Here is a 20339-nt window from a genome sequence, read left to right on the forward strand (position 1 = left end):
CAAGAATGGGAAGTTATAATCCATGTATGTATAATATGTCAAATTACATTCTATGTCATATATAACTAAAAAGAAAAGTAAATAAAAATCGCATTATTCAGAGTTAACTTTTCTTAAAAATTTTGTGTTTATTCTCCCAGAGACTTTATTTATAAGAATTGTGCATGTATAATGTGCACATTTCATATCAATAGAATTATACTTTCCTGTGATGTTTTTGTTTTCCTACATAAAGAGAATGAGATAACTGGGTCAAATGGTGGTTCCATTCCAAATTTTCTGAGGAATCTCCATACTGCTTTCCAGAGTGGTTCTATCACTTTGTAGTTCCACCAGCAATGTACTAATTTACCTTTCCCCCACATCCTCACCAATATTTATTGTTACTTGTATTCTTGATAATTGCCATTCTGACTGGAGTGAGATAGAATCTCAGTGTAGCTTTAATTTGCATTTCTCTAATTGATAGAGATACTGAATTTTTTAATATATTTGTTGATTATTCATATTTCTTCTTCTGTGAAGTATCTGTTCAGTGTTTTTGCCCATTTGTTGATTCTGTTATTTGGGGGTTTTGGTGTTAAATTTTTTGAGTTCTTTTTGTATCCTGGAACTTAATTCTCTGTGAATTCTGTATCTGAAGTACAGGTGGCAAAGATTTTCTCCCAGTCTGTAGGCTTTCTCTTCACGTTCTTTGTTGTGAAGAAGATTTTTCGTTTGATACCATCCCAATTATTGATTCTTGATTTTAATTCTTGTGGTTTAGAGGTCTTGTTGAGGAATTTTCTAAGCTTACATGATGGAGAGTTGGGCCTACTTTTTTTTTCTAGTAGGTACAGTGTCTCTGGTACAATGTCTAGGTCCTGGATCCACTTTGAGTTGAGTTTTGTGCAGGGTGAGAAAAAGGAATATAATTTCATTTTATGAATATGGATTTTCAGTTTTTCCAGCACCATTTGTTGAAGAGGATATACTTTCTCCAATATATATTTATGGGGTTTTAGTCTAGGATGAGATAACTGTATTTATGTGGGTTTGTCTCTGTGTATTCTTAATAATGGGAATTTCAGCACAGTGATGGAATACTTGGATTTTGGGGGGTGAATGTTTCTTTTATTGGAGCATTTTATAATTATGCATAGTAGTTGACAAAATCATATATGCATGGAATTTGATTTACTGAGTTTCAGTCCCTGTTTCTGCTCCTGTCCCTCCCCTCATCTCTCCCTCATTCTCCTTCCTCTACTGATTTTCCCTTCAATCTTTATTTATTTTTGATTGATGCTTTCTCTTTTGTGTGATTCCCCCTCCCCACACATGTTTTTATTGGTCCATTATAGTTGTTTACATTGATGGAATTTGTTGTTACATATTTGTACATGTGCACAACATAACAATATAATTTAGCCAATATCACTCCCCAGCACTCCCCCATTCCTCCCCTCCCCCAACCCCTGGTCTCTTTCCTCTATTCTACTGATTTTTATTTTCTAATTGATGAATGCCATTGAGTAATGTTTCCACAAACAGGTATGACTTTATGAATAATATTAAAATAAGTATGTTTACATTTGGGTACAGAGAGAGAAATCCCAAAAGAAATAGAACTTCTGCACTTGTCAGGAAACCCTTCAGTCTTGGAGGATGGGCAGGAGATGGGCAAGGGGTGAATTTTCAGAAGTAGCCACTGCCAAGGCCCTGGGGACCTTTTGGGGTCATATATAAGATTAGGAGGGGGAATGTTAAATGCTCCTGGGGTACATGGAGTGCTGTAAATGGTGGTGGATAATGCTATCAAAATGTTTTTTTGATGTGAAGAGTCTGGGGGAAAGTTCAGTCAGATGATAATACTCTGATGTCACTAAATGTAAAGACTCTTGGAGACGATTTTGTCCCACTCCCTGTACAGGAGGGAATGAGCCCAGCATGGTCAGGAACCTGCCAGGACTGCAGAGCAGAGGATGAGCCGGGATGCTGTGAGTACAGCCCACATCCTCAGATTCTGTTCACAAGGATTTTTCCCTTTGAGGGAAGAATACTGTCTTCTACCCCAAAGTAACTGGAGACCCAAGAGCATCAGGAAAGAGACACTTCAAGTTGTGCTTCACACAGAATTGTCACGTGTGGGCCCAAAGGCAGAGAGACTGGGAGCTTTGATGGCTGATAGTCATGGAGGATGATGTCCCAGAACACAATCCTCCCCCCTCTCTCCCGCATGTCTCTGTAATGCTGTGTCCTTCTATAATTACCCCCTAGCTAGAGGACACTGAAGAGGAGAAGTACCTAAGTACACAATACTTCAGGAAAATGCAACCTCTTTGTTTTTCTTGGTTGGAACAGTGAGGCCCAACAATGACCTCAAAGCTGCTGAAGCAGGTATTAGTTGGTCACACACACTGATGGAAGGGATTCCACACAATGACTTTCCTCCTCCTCCCCCTTCCCTGCCTATTCTTCATTTATTCTGCAGCCATTTGTTACCTTGATGACATTCTGAGGCATCTTGTCTGATTCCCCAAATCCTCCCATCTCTTCTCATCTCCTGTCATCTCATCATGTCTTTCCCATAATCTCTGTCCCTCCTTCTTACCTCTTTTGCTCACCATCCCATCCACCAGTATCCTCCTTATGGTCTCATACTTAATCTCCACTGCTCCATTCCAAACCATTCTATCTCTCACTTTCAGGTTTTTTTTTTTTTTTTGCATCCTCCCCTCAGCCCATCCTCCCCATCCCTCATCTCTGAGAAGAAATCACAATGAGGCCAAGACCCAGGTGCAGCCAGGGGACAGGCACAGGGATGATATAGCAGAGAGTTAGAAGAATCATCAAGAGGGATAAATGACCCTCCCAGGGAGGCTGGAAAGAAGACAGAAAACAAGTACAATGGGCTAAAGTTTGGCTAAGCATCAGGATGAGGAAATGCTCTGGGTTGGAGCTGTGCTGGGGTATTAATAAAAAAGTTAGAAGCATCACCAAAAGTTGAATGATTAGAAATGGGATATTGAAAAAAAAAAAAAAGGATAGGTAAGGGGACGAGGAAGATGTGGTGTCTACTTGTTAAACATATTTAGGAGACGGAAGGGAGTTGTAATTCAAGTACAATAACAAAATATATTTAAAGGCAAGTTTTATTTCCACATCTTATATTAAATATTCTGTTTAGTCCATGAAAGAAAGAAAGAGAGAAAGAGATGAAGGATGGTCGGGGGGATGAAGGGCAGAGGATAGGTGGAAGAAAGGAAGATACACAGCTACACAGCAATAGACATCACTATCACTTCCACAGACATTTATTGCTATGTATTTCCAATTAAAAAGTTTGGAGAGAGACAACTAAGAAGGGAAGGTTGTCTTGGGTGTTCCACTTTGGAAATTCTATGAACCTGGCTGGAGTTTAAATACTTAATTTTTCAAAGTCTTTATCATACGTATGATGAAGGTCCTTAATTGAAGGACCTATCAATTAAGAGAAAAAGACATGGCAGTGGGTGGGCACGGAACATTCCCTTTTTTGATCTTAAGATGTATCACGTGAGCCAAGCATGGGTAGCATATGCCTGTCATCTCAGCAGCTTGGGAGGCTGAGGCTGGAGGATTGTGAGTTCAAAACCAGCCTTAGCAATGGCAAGGCACTAAGCAACTGAGTGAGACTGTCGCTAAATAAATAAAATGCAAAATAGGACTGGAGATGTGGCTCAGGAGTTGAGTGCCCCTGAGTTCAATTCCCTGCCTCCTGCCCCCAAAAGATGTCATCTGTGTACATTAATGCAATTTTTATTTGTGGAGTTTTCCCCTATCTATACCCTTCCTGTTCCCTAAACATCCATGAGATTCTTATGTGATAGTGAAGAAAAGAAACCAATTTTCTTGGAAATGAAAGGCAAAGAGTTGGATGAGATCATCCTTGGCACTGGGACTGTAGTTTTTTTTTAAGAGAGAGAGAGAGAGAGAGAGAGAGAGAGAGAGAGAGAGAGAGAGAGAGAATTTTTTAATATTTACTTTTTAGTTTTCGGCGGACACAACATCTTTGTTTGTATGTGGTGCTGAGGATGGAACCCGGGCCACGCGCATGCCAGGCGAGCGCGCTACCGCTTGAGCCACATCCCCAGCCCCTGTGTCTCTAGTTTTTTTTTTTTAATTTCCACACTCTGGTCTGGAGGGAATCTCACATCCCCACCAGAAGGAAACCTTACAGTGACATTTTTAGATACTTAACCTGTGAGGAACCAAATGGATGTTCCCTTGGCACAGACATGTCTGCTCCCCAGACATAGAGGGCTTCTAGGGCTTTAACTCTACCCAGAAAGTGGGCACAGTAAAAATAATGTAGCCATGTGCCCAGGGGCCTTGCTTGGCAATATCTAACTTCATAGCCCTCATAGGAGCTTTTCTTTAGAGCAGTTGTTACTCTGTGATACATTGTAGGTGTTGCTTATTTATCTTGCTGACTTTTATAGAATGTGAGTTCCTGCAGGGACTTCTGTCTATTCTGCTCACCAATTTCTTCAAAGACTCTCTGGATTATAAAAGTAATTCAACAAGTACTTATTGAATGGGTAAATTAATGGATTATGCAGGGTCTCCTTGTAGGGCAAATACAAAACACTAATCTTCAGGCATTCAGAGATAGGAAAATGGTTATGGACCATTTTTTAAAATTGATTGTTGCCTTCATGGGAAATTTTCCTGTCCAGAAAAGGCAGGAAAGGAGGAATTCTGTCACTTCTCATGTCAATGACCACAAATACTCGCCTCAGAGCACCCTGAACATTAAGTTTCCGAGGCCGTAGATGAGTGGGTTCAGCATGTGGTTGATGACAATGTTGAAAATCCCAACCCCTTTATCCTTGTCTGAAGCCTCCTCGGAACCCAGATGCATATAATTGAAGATGCCTGTCCCACAAAAAAGGCAAACCATGGTGAGGTGGGAGCTACATGTGGAAAAAGCCTTTTTCCTGCCCTCGGCAGAGTGGATTTGCAGGACTGCAGCTGCCATGTAGGAGCTGATGATGAGAACTACAAGAGTTCCTGCCATTATAAAACCCACATAATGGGTGGATGCTGGAACAGGAGAGCTGGAAGAGCTGGGGGAGGTCACAGTAGAAGTGATTCAATTCTTTGGGTCCACAGAAGTTGAGGGTAGTTAAGGCCACAGTATGAATCAGTGCATTGGTGAAGGCACAAGCCCAGGACACAGTCATCAGTATCCTCTGGACTGTCTGGCTCATGCGGGTGCTGTGAGAGAAAAAAATCAAATTATGTATGGGGGAAACCAATTCAGATCTCAATTGATTTCTCAGCCCGTACCCTCAAAGCTAGGAGGTCCTGGCATAATATATTTCAAGCTCTGAAAGAAAATGGATACTAACCAAGAATTTTATATCCAGCAAAATTAAGTTTCAGATTTGAAGATAAAATTAAAACATTCCTTGATAAAAAAAGTAAAAGTATCCACAACTAGAAATCCTATAGTACAGAACATTCTCAACAAATATCCCATGAGGATGAAGTGGAAAAAAAAAGTGAAAACCATCAAAGGGAGAATCTACACTAAAGGGACATTCAACCAAATGAAAAACTAAGATAAATAAAAAAACAAAAATAAATCAAAATTACAGGGAATACAAATCATACCTCACTAATAATAACCTTAAATGTTAACGGCCTAAACTCATCAATCAAAAGACATAGACTGGCAGATTGGATTAAAAAGCAAGACCCAACAATATATTGTCTTCAAGAGACTCTCCTATGGGCAAAGACATCACAGCTGAAGGTGAAAGGATGGGAAAAAACTTATTACTCATATGGATTGCATAAACAAGCAAGGGTTTCCATTCTCATTTCAGATAAAGTAGACTTCAGACCAAAGTTAATCAGAAGAGACAAAGAAGGACATTTCATACTTCTCAAGGAAAGTATATATAAACAGGACATAACAATTATAAATATTTATGCCCCAAACAATGGAGCATCTATGTACATCAAACAAACCCTTCTCAATTTCAAAAGTCAAATATATCACAATACAATAATAATGGGTGACTTTAACACACCTCTCACTACTGGACAGATCTTCCAAACAAAAACTAAATAAGAAAACTATAGAACTAAATAATACAATCAATAATTTAGATTTAGCAGACATATATAGCATATCAATAAGTGAATATACTTTCTTCTCAGCAGCACATGGATCCTTCTCAAAAATAGACAAAGCAATTCTTAGTAAATACAAAAAAAACCCAGAGATAATAATAATAATAATACTCTGTATTCTATCAGACCACAATGGAATGAAATTAGAAATCAACAATAAAATAAAATAGGAGCTACTGTAAGAAATGGAGACTAAATAACACACAATTGAATGATGAATGGGTAGTAGAAGAAATCAAGGATGAAATAAAAAAAATTCTTATAGGTAAATGAGAACCCTGATACAACATATCAAAATCTATGGGACACTATGAAGGCAGTACTAAGAGGAAAGTTTATTGCATTGAGTGAATTCATTAAAAGAATAAAAAGTCAACAAATAAATGATCTGACACTATATCTCAAAGCCCAAGAAAAAGAAAAAAAAGAAAAAAAATCAACACCAAAAGCAGTAGAAGACAGGAAATAATTAAAATCAGAGCTGAAATCAATGAAATCAAAACAAAAGAAACAATTGAAAGAATTGACAAAAGAAAAAGTTGGTTCTTTGAAAAAATAAATAAAATAGGTAAACCCCTGGGCATGCTAATGAAGAGAAAAAGAAAGAAAACTCAAATTATGAAAATACAAGATGAAGAAGAAAATATCATGATGGACACATATGACATACAGAAGATAATTAGAAACTACTTTGAAAATTTATACTCTAATAAAATTGAAAATATCGAAGACATTGACAATTTTCTAGAGACATATGACCTACCCAACCAAGAAAAGCCCAGGACCAGATAGATTCTCAGCCCAGTTCTACAAGACTTTCAAAGAATAATTAACATTAATATTCCTTAAAGTATTCCATGAAATAGAAAAGGAGGGAATGCTTCCAAATTCATTCTATGAGGCTAATATCATCCTGATACCAAAACCAGACAAAGACACACAAAGGAAAGAAAACTTCAGACCAATATCCTGATGAACATAGATGCAAAAATTCTTGATAAAATTCTGGCAAATCACATACAAAAACATATTAAAAATACAGTACACCATGGTCAAGTGGGATTCATCCCAGGGATGCAGGGTTGTTTCAACATATGGAAATCAATGAATGTAATCCATCATATTAATAGACTTAAAAACAAGAATCATACAATCATCTCAATAGATACAGAAAAAGCATTTGACAAAATACAGCATCTCTTCATGTTTGAAACACTAGAAAAACTAGGGATAGTAGGAACATACCTCAACATTATAAAAGCTATATATGGTAAACCCAAGGCCAGCATCATTCGAAATGGAAAAAAATGAAAGCATTCCCAGTAAAAACTGGAACAAGACAAGAATGTCCTCTTTCACCACTTCTATTCAACATCATCCTTGAGACTCTAGCCAGAGGTATTAGACAAAAGAAAAAAATTAAAGGAATACAAATTAGGTAAAGAAGAACTCAAACTATCACTCTTTGCTGATGTCATGATTCTATATCTAGAAGATAAAAAAATTCCACCAGAAAGCTTATAGAACTAATAAATGAATTCAGCAAAGTAGCAGGATATAAAAATCAACACCCATAAATCAAACTCATTCCTATATATCAGCAATGGATCCATTGAAAGAGAAATTAGGAAATATACTCCATTCACAATAACCTCAAAAACAAACAAACAAATAAAATACTTGGGAATCGATCTAACAAAAGAGGTGAAAGACCTCTACAATGAAAATTACAGAACACTAAAGAAAGAAATTGAAAAACCTCAGAAGATGGAAAGATCTCCCATGTTCCTGGATAGGCAGAATTAATATTGTAAAAATGACAATACTACTGAAAGCGTTATACAGATTTAATGCAATTCCTATTTAAAATCCCAATGACATTCTTCATAGAAATAGAAAAAGCCATCATGAAATTTATTTGGAAAAATAAGAGACCCAGAATAGCTAAAGCAATTCTTAGCAAGAAAAGTGAAGCAAGAGGCATCACAATACCAGACCTTAAACTATACTACAGAGCTATATGGCATGGTATTGGCACCAAAGTAGACTTCTAGACCAATGGTACAGAATAGAAGGCACATAGACAAACCCACATAAATATGGTTATCTCATACTAGACAAAGGTGCCAAAAACATTCACTGGAGAAAAGATAGTCTATTCAACAAATTGTGCTGGCAAAACTGGAAATACGTACGTAGCAAAATAAAATGAAACTTCTATCTCTCACCATGCATAAAAATTAGTTCAAAGTGGATCAAGACTTAGTCACTAGAACAGAGACTAATAGAAGAAAAATTAGGCCCAAACCTTAACCATGTCAGCCTAGGATCTGACTTCCTTAACAAGACTCTTAAAGCACAAGAAGTAAAATCAAGAATCAATAAATGGGATGGATTCAAATTAAAAATCTTCTCAGCAAAAGAAACATTTAATAATGTGAGGAGAAAGCCTACAGATTGGAAGAAAATCTTTACTACATGCATTCCAATAAAGCATTAATCTCTAGGAAATACAAAGAACTCAAAAAACACCAAAAAAAAAAAAAACCCAAACCCAATCAATAAATGGGATAAGGAACTGAACAAACACTTCACAGAGGAAGAAATACAATTGATCAACAAATATTTGAAAAAGTATTCAGCATCTCTAGCAATTAGAGAAATACAAATCAAAACTAAGATTCTATCTCACTCCTCTCAGAATGGCAATTATCAAGAATACAGGCAACAAAAAATGTTTGTGAGGATGTGGTGAAAAAGGTACACTCATACATTGTCGTGGGACTGCAAATTGGTGCAAGCACTATGGAAAGCAGTATAGAGATTCCTCAGAAAGTTGGGAATGGAACCACAATTTGACCCAGCTATTCCCACTCCTTGATTTATACCCAAAGGACTTAAAATCAGCATACTATAGTGATGCAGCCACATCAATGTTTATAGCAGCTCAATTCACAATAGCTAAACTATGGAACCAACCTAGGTGTCCCTCAATAGATGAATGGTTAAAGAAAATGTGGTATATATACTCCATTAGATTTTTAGTTGAAGGAGTTACCATATTCCTAGAGTTTATTCTCTCTCTCTCTCTCTCTCTCTCTCTCTCTCTCTCAGGGAAGAGCATGAATTTATGCACCCAACTGAACCAAATAATAGTCATTTTAATCCTCTGGCCAGTGCTATGGCCCTTGTACCACACTTGACTGTCCTTCCAAGAAAGAACTAGTAGAAACCACGGTGTCTTTCCCACACACTGGGATTCATCTCTTGAGTCCCCGAACTCTTCAGTATGTTTTGATATATCAGACAAGAGAAAACTAATTGATAAACTTTGTGAATTTCCGCAGCTCCACAGAGCCTCAGGAGGCTCTCCTCCAGCAACTATTTCCATTGAGACAGCCAGGGCCAGGATTGGGGACTGAAGTCCTTGTGAGTTCCATGAACAGAATTCTCTAATTAGCTCACAAATGAGGGTTTAGGATAAGGCAGCCTAGGGGCTGAGGGAAGCCCAGGGATTTGCAGATTGTCTTCTGCTAATAAGACCAGGGGGGGGAAGGGCCTCCTAGGAAAGAGTTACTTTCCTTTTGGCACTTAGTCTGAAAGGAACTGGGACCTTGGAGAGTGGAGGAGGCCAATTAACAATGCGTAGTTTCAGTAGTGTCATTAGCAAGACTCATTAGCCATGTCATGAGGGGAGGGAAAAGGTGTTCATAAAGAGAAGGCCTGGGCCTGGGCCAGCCTCCTGCAAATAGGAGCCAGCCATTCCTTCCTTTTTTGCCTGGTTATTGGTATTTTCATTCTTGCTCTCTTCAGCACACCCCACTCTCCTGTTCTCCTGCTCTTTTTTCTATCACAAGCTGTTTGTGTTTTTTTTATTCCATATTAATAAATCCATCGGCTTCATAGTTTGCAATGGCTGTCATTTTATAATCATGTCCTGATTTCTCTGATCAAATCCTCTAACTTAATTCTTTGGGTGGTTTCCAGTTTTTCCCTACCAAGAGACTCGCTTTGATAGGACTTTGCAAATTTTCCTGGAATTTTCAACAGTTTTATAAATTTGACAAACTTCAACTAGGCAGATTGTTTCATTTGACTTTCCTACCTATTTAGTGTGAGAAGGCCACTTCCCTGATCCTAACCAACCCTAGATATTACCATTCAAAAAATCTTTATGATGTGATACATGAATCATTATTTCCCTTGTTGTTTTAGTTTGCATTTCTTTGCAAATAAAGCTGAGATTCCCCTCTTATATTAATGCAAATATTAACATTTCGTCATAAATGCTGCAAATATTTTTCCTATTACAGTTTTAGCTCTTTAATGTTAATGGTGTTTTGATAGTTATATAGTCAGATATATAAATATTTACTTCATGACTTGTGTCTTTGCTGTCATGCTTGAAGTTATTTTCCTTGTTTAAAGTTTATAAAAATCATTACCTATTTTCTATTATTTCTTTTATGATTTTATTTTATACATTTCATATTTTATAATTTTTTATCCAAATTCATTGTAGTCCATGATATATTTTATATATATCTTTATATTTTTAGCTCTATAGCTTGTGTCCCCAAATTGTTCCCAATAATAACTTGAAGTGTCACCTTTTAAATATATATATATATAAACAAACACACACACATACACACACACACACATACATATATATATATGTGTTGTGTTGGTCAGATTTTTGTTGCTGTGACAAAAATACATGAACAACTTTAAGGGAGAAAGACTTATAGGTTTATTTTGGCTCACAGTTTCTTAAGTTTCAGTTCATGTTCAGCTGACTCCATTGTTTTGAGCCTTAGGTGAGTTAAAACATGATGGTGGAGGATGTGACAGAGGAAAACTGCTCATCCCATGGCAGTCAGGAAGCAGGAGGTCGGGCATGGACAAGATCTAGTCCCCAAGGGCATCCCCCCAGTGACCTACTTCCTCCAGCTAAGGCCTACTTCTCAGCAGTCCATCCAGTTATCAATGGATAACTGGTGAGGTCAGAGCCCCCATGACCCAATCCCATCTCTGAAGCCCCACCTCTGAATAGTGTTTCATAGGTGAACCAGGGGTTGAACACAAGAGCCTTTGGGGATATTCCAGGTCCAAAACACAACATATACATTAGTCTGTGTTTGAGCCTTATATTCTTCATCATCCTGTGTTGGTCTATAGCACTGAGACAAAGACAAATGACCTCATGTTTGCATGTGTGTAAGAAGCCACAACACTGAATTTGTCACACTTTATCTCTGTCAATTAGTTTTTCAATTAGTACTGTTTTAGTCAGGATGAGGTTGGTTATGCTGAGGTAACAAGTAACTTCAAAATCTCAATAGATGAACCCAACAAAGTTCATTTCTCAATCATACCATATTTTCATATGGAAAGAGGGCTGTGTTCCACCTATTTAATGACCATAATGACAAAAAATTGACAAAAGCTCTACCACCTTGAACTAGATCCCAACACCCCCAAGGTCACTGCAGTCAGATCATGGACCACTTGAGCTTATGACCCCAATGTAAGTGCAGGAAAGGCTGAGAAATGCAAGTGTCTCTGCCAGAGTTTCTTTAATTATCAACAGAAATCAACTAGCTTGCTTTACACACACGCACAAGTATTGTAAAAATGGAGGAGATCACAGCACCAAATAGAAGACTGAAGAGCCAGCTTTGAATGGAGAGAACTTGGGAAACATCAGAGGTTCTGGAGAACAGGAAGTCCTTGAGTGTCTATCTTGAGCAGCACCCCTGGAATAAATGGTGTCTAGTCTTTTGTTAGTCCTGTGTATTTCCATTCAAGAGTCAAAACCCCAAGCACTAAATGTGTATAGAAAAGATCTGATGGAAAGATCCTTCAACAATCCTTTTAATTTAATATTGCACAAAAGCTAGGCACATGGTTGTTTTTTTAAGTTGTTGATAGACCTTTATTTATTTGTATATGGTGCTGAGAATCGAACCCGGTACCTCACACATGCCAGGCAAGTACGCTACCACTGAGCCCCAGCCCCAGCCCCCTAGGCACATAGTCTTATTGTCCTGAACCCAGATGGTGTGCACTAGGTAAAGGAAGTAGTTTCCACAAAGCAAATAACAGAATGATTAGAAATGGAGAATGGGTGTAGGATGGCCAAGAGGTTGATATTCTCATCTTCTTTTTGATGTTTGTGATTCCAACTTAGTTAAGCCCAAAATATTATGGAAATTGTTGTAGGGACATATTCCTTCCTTTGAAGCAAGAAAATTAGGGAAACAGGGAATATTTAGTTGAGATTTCAAAATGAGAAATCTCTCAAAGTCAGAAAATATTTCAGAAAAATCAGATTATAATTTATCATATTACAGTCCCCTCATTCCATAAGAGCTTGGAAACAGCAAAAAGAAAGATTTAAAAATTGTTACAGTTTCTATGAAAATGTTCCTCAGACAATAGTAAAGGAAAACAGGAAGTACTGTTAACAACCCCAAGAATATGTAGCACTCTATCTTAACTCCATTATGAGGATTTACACATGTCCAACTATTTCTCATTGCCTCCTGTTTTTGGATGCCTACTCACACACATACAAACTCTACAACACTCTTGGCAGGTATTCTTAAGTCTGTGAATGAAGTAATCTGGTCACCATTCTGAGGTCTGTACTCTATGATGTACAGAGGGAGACCCCAGGTCAAAGAGAACAACCAGTTCAGCTAAATATTGTGGACCGTTCCTTCTCCAGCTCATCCCTCTAGAGACATAAGTCTCATGCTTTGATTGGGAATGGAGACCTTTCCAGCCAACGTTCTTGGTGATCTCATTAGCCAGGACCAGGTCATATGCCAAGAAGAATGAGACAAATCACATGTCAAGGAATGAGGTTACCTGTGACTGAGTGGACACATCAGCCCCTGTGATGGGTAAGAGGACCTTCTCTAAGATCAAATAATTTCCACCTGCAGTCTAATAAACTATGGTTCCATTAGTGAGAAAACTAGAGAGGTAAGGAAGGAAATAGCCACCAGATGGGCCACCAAGAGTGGCTTGGAATATCCCCCAAACTCACACCGGTTTCCTGTCCTCCCACCTTGCTTCAGTTCCTGGCTGTCTCCTTCTCTCCACCTCCCCACACACTACTAGTCTGTTATAATGTTTTCTCCTCAGCTCCCTCACTTATCTCACCTGGTTGGCACCTAATCACCTGTAAAAGTTAAGCAGCATTTTCTCAGATGCCTCTTCTGATTCACTGGGTCTGGAACAGGCCTAAGAATTTGCATTTCTATTAAGTTCCCAGGTGACACTGCTGCTGCTGTTCTGGGAACCACAGTCTGAGAACTGCGGCTCTAAGTATGTGTCATTCTCTAATTTGATACTTTCTCTCCCTAGAAAATACCACACTCTTCAGGTAGGGACATGTCAGACTGAGTTGACATCACAGCACCCAGCATAGAACCTGCCACACAGAGGGATCCCACCAAGTTTAATAATTTGTATTCCATTCTGTTTGTCTTTGGTCAAATCTCTGGCTCTTTCAAAAGCCCACTGGTTCTTTTTAAACTAGCATAATCCTCAGGAAAGAGATTCTCCTCCAGGCATTTCATCTGGTTCTTTCACAACTCAGATAGCTGTTGAGGAAATGTGAATACCAACCACACTGCTCCTAGAAGAGAGTCTTTAGGAAATAATAGCCTCTCAGGGCCACACCTGTAGACCTGGTGCAAATCCTGGCTCTTGCATCTATAAGTGGTATAACTTTTGGGAACTCACAGCTCAGTCTCAGCTTTAGCTATAATAATGGCTATAATAATGGCTATAATAATGCTGTACTTCATGGAACTGTTGGGAATTTTAAATGATATTTATATATCAATATAATGTAGCTGTTAGTATTATCATTGCTATTCATTTAATTAGTTTATTCTTCCTCTGTTTTCCTAAGCCCATTTTTCCCCTGTCTCACTGAGACCATGAGGAAATTTGGGCCCTGAAATTTATCTCAAGAGAATCCTTCATGCTAGGCATGGTGGTGCACACCTGTAATCTGAGTGGCTCAGGAGGTTGAGGCAGGATGATTGCGAGTTCAAAGTCAGCCTCAGCAAATTAGCAAGGCCCTCAGCAACTTAGTGAAAGCCTGTCTCAAAAGAAAAAATAAAAGGGTCTGGGAATATAGCTCAGTGGTTAAGCACCCCTGGGTTAAATCCCCAGCACCCCTCCCCCGCAAAAAATCCTTCAGATTTCATATTTTTCTCCTGGGGCTTTTGGTGAAAGCATTTATCATTGGCATTACCACTGTGAACTGCATAGTGACTGGTGGGTCATAGACCAGGGAGATGAGAGCAAAGTGAGGATCATAGGTGCTTCTCTTGTGAAAAGACTCAGGACAGCTGAGACAATGCAGATAGGGAGACAGATAAAAAGCCAAACCCCAAAGAGTACACTCTTATTTCATTCAGATGGAGTTTATGAACAGGTTGGTGATAACAGACAACCATATCAGTGGTCGTCTCAGGGTAGGAGATGACTAGAAAATATTCTGAGGAACTTTCTAGGATAATAGATACATATGTCCTATACCTTGACTTGGATGATGATAATACAAGTGTGTATATTTCTCAAAAATTGTTAAACTAAACTTATTGATCTATGCACTTTACTGTACATTTGTTATATCTAAGAAAATAAAAATAAGAAAAGTGTTAACATGATTACTCCCTCATGAACAGATGGCCACATAGAGTTTGCAGGCTACTGTGATCAGGAGAAAGATGTCCATGTGCCTGAAGATCTGGAAGAAGTAGCACTGAGCTGGGTGTCCTGCATTGTAGATGGGCCTGCTCTGTATCTAGATGTCCAGCAAGGCCTCGTGCATGGTGGTAGAGGTGTAAAGGATGTCTACATGGAACTGGTTGGAGAGAAAGTAGTACATCCAGGTGTAGAGACATTTTGGCACCAATGACCAGGACGGTAAGCAAGTTCCCAGCTACATGTCCATGTCCATCCACAAAAAGGCAAGGTTTTTGTTGATTGAATAAGAGCATGATCTAGCCCATCAATTTGGACTGGTTTCCCAACAACTACCAGAGACAGTATTTAGCCCAACTTCTTCTCTTTAAGATGTCTGCAATCATCTCATAAACTTTGTCATTGTACCCATCTACTTACATCACAATATACGTCAGGATCGAATTCTTCACATCTGAATCTTGTCAACTTCTTTGGGTTGAATTATACTTTTCTTCCTGAATAGCAAGTTTTCTCTCTCCATTTTACACAGAGTTTGTTCTTTCAAACATGCATTTATCTCTGAGCTCTAAATAAAATGGTATGTGGAAAATTCCCTCATCTTAAGCATGTTTATGAGGACCCAACATTGTTCACATATAAGATTTTATTTTATTCTAGTCTGTATATTTCATCACCTTTAAACTTTAACTTTTAAGTGATATGGGTTCTTACAACTAAGTCTGACTCTGATGTAGTCTCTGTGTCTCTTCAAGAGGACACTCACTTTACTTCTTTTGCTCTGAGACTGTATTTGCAACTATCTTGACTAACAAAATCCAACAAATTATTCCTGTTAAGAACACTCTCACAATTTTTTGACAAGAGACTGTTTACTGAGAAGTCTTGATTTCTATGTTAATGTTTTCTATACCTAGTGGTATGCCTTATGCTGTGAATTTCAGAGATATTAATGTGTGTTCCTTACTATATGGTTACAACTTAAGATTACACTTTAGGAAGCAGATCTAATAATTATATAGCAGAAAGAGATAAGTGTAATTTCTCACTTTAGTACTTTAGAAAATATAAATATTACAACAACTCAATTATGTTTAGGTTTATTACATTGCTTCTTGTGTTCACATGGTACGCTGTATCTAATTAGTGTTTTGTACAGGGGATTAAATCCAGGGGCATTTAACCACTGAGCCACAGCCATAGCCCTTTTCATTTTTTATTTTATTTTGGGTATCAGGCATTGAACTCAGGGGCACTCAACAACTGAACCACATTCCCAGTCCTATTTTTTTTTATTTTGTATTTTATTTAGAGACAGGGTCTTCACTGAGTTGCTTAGCGTCTCACGGTTGTTGAGGCTGGCTTTGAACTTGCAATCCTCCTGCCTCAGCTGCCTAAGCCGCTGGGATTACAGGAGTGTGCCACTGCATCCAGCTCATTTTTTTGAGACAGGGCCTTGCAAAGGTGTTGAGGCTGGCCCTTGAACTTGCAATCCTCCTACTTCAGGCTCCCAAGTCACTGGGGTTATATACATCATCTTTGAAAATTATTCCACAAATCAATCCAAACCATGTGAAAGTTGATGATATTCATTTATTTATTCATTTGTTGGAGAATTATAACTAGGCTGATATAAAGTGGAATTTATTTAAAATGGTTTACATTATAGAAAACAAAACAGGATCAGACCCTGGTTTAGAGTTGACTATACTGTCCAGAAAACAGGCAGGAAAAGACAGGGGATCACAGGTAAACCTCATCTTGTAGAGAGATGCACTTAATAATCAAAGGAAATTAAAGCAATATTTTCCATAGGCCCAAAATCAAGAAAAAATAATACTAATAAAAATATTTCACAGTGTTGATGTAGTCGTCGTTGATGGTAGGATCATTAGTAAAAAGGTTGACAAACTAATTACAGAAATGTTCATCTATTTTGTTGAGAGCCACAGCCAAAGGGGCCCCAGCAATCCAGCTGCCAGCAAACCTTCAGACTGCCAGCTGATGATTGGCTCACAGCGGCCCCAGCAACATCTAGCTGATTGGCTCCTCTGTGGTGATGTTCATTGGGCTGTTTCCCTGCCCTTCAGACTGCCAGCTGATGATTGGCTCACAGCGGCCCCAGCAACATCTAGCTGATTGGCTCCTCCACAGAGCTGCTCATTGGGCTGTTTCCCTGCCCATTCAGACTACGGAACTGCTCATTGGGGGACTTCTTTGGCTCCGCCCATGCGACCCAGCCAATCGGCCTCAAGAGCAGGAGGATTGTGGGAGGTGGTGAGGTTGGTGTGGGGGAGAGGCTTGTGGAAGCCGGTGGTGGCAGTTGGGCTCTGAGGGTTTTTCCTGAGGAGCTGTTTTGTTTGGCGTTTGTAGTTCTAAAAATAAAGTTAGTTTCTTTTGACAAGTGGCTCCTGAATTGTGCCCAGCCAGACTCTTGCTGGCAGCTGGAAGTTTGCTGGGGCCCCTTTGGCTGTGGCTCTCAACATATTTAACCCTAAATTTTCTATCTGGAGTTGTAGGAAAATTTCAAAGAAAAAGGGGTCTTGGGGTATATCTCCAGGACAGGGGGATGACTGCAGGCAGAGAGGTACCAAGGCCAGCCTCAGACACGTCTGTCACCCTCAGCATCACTCCCAGGCCCCAGACCACACACCTACACACTGTGAACAGATTCACATCATTAACATTCTTTATTTGAACTTAGAGAAGGAGACAGGGAAGGAAGTGCTGGCATGTTCTGTCTTCAGACCGTGTCCAGGGATGCACTGGAAGGCTGGAGTCTGCCTGAAGTCCTCTGCTGTTTCAGTTTCCCCTTCTGGCACTGATCCTTCTCCACATCACCCGGGGATGGTTAGCCGAGTGCTCTAATGAGCAGACTCCAACCTCAGCACCATGCACATCCATGTTCGCATCTCTCTCTGGCCTCTAGGGTTGGCAGGGGAAGAGGTGGGACCTTCTGACCCATGCAGACATTCAGGAACCCAGGCTCCCTCTCCTCAGCAGCTGGGAACCCCTGTGGGTCCTCTCTGGAACTAAGGGGATGATGAGGGAAGGAAGAGAGGGAACTATGGAGGACACACCTTCTTTAGTAATTTGTTCAACATTACAATCATGATTAAATAACTTGTGGGTATGTCCACTTCATGGAATATTGTAATCATTACGTGAATGTCATCTTGTTAATTTCTTTTTTAAATTTAAGGTCTGTAGTTAATACTGAAAAGAAAAATAAATTCGCAGTATTAGCTAGGGTTACTGCCCAGCATTGCAACTATTGATGCCTACATTCTCTCTTCCCAAACTGAATATTGACTATCAAGGGTACATCCCCTCAATTTTACATCATCAGTAATGAAGGGATTATCAGATGCCATTCACCCTTCTTGATGTGCCAATGAGGAAACAGACCCAGAGGGGAAAAGTGACTTGCCCAGGGTTAATCTGCATTCAGGATGTCTCACTCGCGCACAGACTTCTCTGACTTTCTTGGGAGATCAACAGGGCTGGTCCTAACAAATAAAGTGGATAAAAGTTGGCAAATGAATGGTTGTGCTGGAGAAGTTCATCCCATGAGATGGGACTCTCAGCTCCACAAGCATTATAAGGCAGACAGACAAATGAAGGGCATGGGACAGAGAAAGAATGAGCTTGGGAGACATTGGTCTAGCCTGGGAAATTGAGTGTACTTCTCTAGATCCATGAGGATGCTCCGCTTAGGTCAGAGAGGAAGTTAGGATAGTCAGGGGGCTTTGAAATGAGGAGCAGAAGTCATCTTGCCTTGGCACAAGCTGGACAGGACTGAGATACTGGCATCTACAATCTGGCCACGGAGTGAGGGCAGGTACCTCACAAGTCCAGAAAGAGCAGCTCCACCTGAGGCTCAGCTGCCCCAATCTCAGTCCAGTGTCCTGGGGTGACTATCAATACCTAGCTACCCATTCCCTTCCTTGACTTCTGGGGCCCAAGGTGGTCCTGGGGCCCAGGGAAGGGCTGCTGGGGCCGCACTAGGAGATGGACATCCAGGTCTCAGTTCTGGTACAATGTTCTTCTCACATGGGGATTGGGAGGAGGAGCTCCTTGGTGAGCAAGGAGTCACATGGTGATGTTGCAACCTTAGGGGTGATGGTGGAAGTTCCACATGGAGAAAGTCAGGGAGAAGAGGACTGGGTCTCCTGGCCATGGGTCTTTAACCAGCCCTTTCAGACCATTTGCTGAGTAGGAAGCTGAGGAGTGACAGCATTATACTCTGAGCCGGGTGGGCCCACACAGCCAGCCACCACACTAAGGACTGTCAATCTCAGTTCCAGAATCCCAGACACCTTCATTCCTGCTCTCCCACTCTGTCTCTTTAGCAGGGTAGGTGAGGGGAAGACAGGCTGGCTGACGGCTGAGGGGTCCTTATAGGGCCAGGGATTGAAGAAACTGCTGTAGTTCAATATGGAGTTTCCTGGTTAATTAATAAGTGGGGGACCCCCCCTCTGTTCTGACCTGCCAGTCACCCCTACAATCATTGACTCTGCAGCCAACTCCCCTTCCGCTACAAGCACACAAGCCCCCCTGGGTCTGTGCTATGGTGGCCAGAGCCTGATCATACCCACAGGTGAGTTGATAGGCGGGAGACATGCTGGCAGGGAGTAGAATAATCACAGGAGAAAGGCAAGGTAGATAGGTCAAGTGCCCCAGGGAAGGAGTTAAATAAGAACCTGTCAACATGTGGCAGACTGCACAGGAAAGTGGCTAGGACCAGGCCATGGGGCGGAGGCGCGCACCCTCAGCTCCCCCTGAGCGCACTGAGAACTGCCTGGCGAGGGGCGCTCACCAGCAGGGCCCAGAGCACAGGGCGGACTGGAGGCCTCCAGGGAGGGGCGCTCACCCACAGCCACCAGGACAGGCCCAGCCCTGCCTGAGGGAGGGGCGCTCACCCCCAGGAACTAGGGAAGCCTGAGCCCCCCCTGGGCCAGGGCTGCTCCCCCCTCCACACTCAGGGCAGCCTGAGCACTGCTGGGTGAGGGGCGCTCACCCGCAGGACCCTGAGGAGCCCGAGCGCTGGGGGGCTGAGGGTGCTTCCCCCGCAGGGATCCTGGAGAATGAGCACAGGCGGGAGAGGGGCGCTCACCCACAGGGCTCAGAGTCCCAGGCGCCTTCTGCAGAGGATCCCTCAGCCCCATGTCTCAGTTACCTGGGCCAGGGTGGAATGCTGGTGCCCTTTCACCGGTCTCAGCAGGTCCCCCATGATGGTGGGGACATGCCCTTTGCCAAATCTGCCACAGTCCTGCCTGCGGAGGTGGGCGGTGGGCTTTGCTCCGGATCCAGAGGTCCCAAGGGGTTCTTCCCTGGGGCCAAGAGAGCGCCTGGTGGCGTGTCCCTGGAGATCCTGACAAGCCTTGGAAATTGGCCCTGCATGCAAGGGTCCCTGGGACCTCCACAATGCTGGGCACGTGGCA

Source organism: Urocitellus parryii, chromosome 7 (genome assembly GCF_045843805.1).
Source record: "Urocitellus parryii isolate mUroPar1 chromosome 7, mUroPar1.hap1, whole genome shotgun sequence".
Lineage (NCBI taxonomy): Eukaryota > Metazoa > Chordata > Mammalia > Rodentia > Sciuridae > Urocitellus > Urocitellus parryii.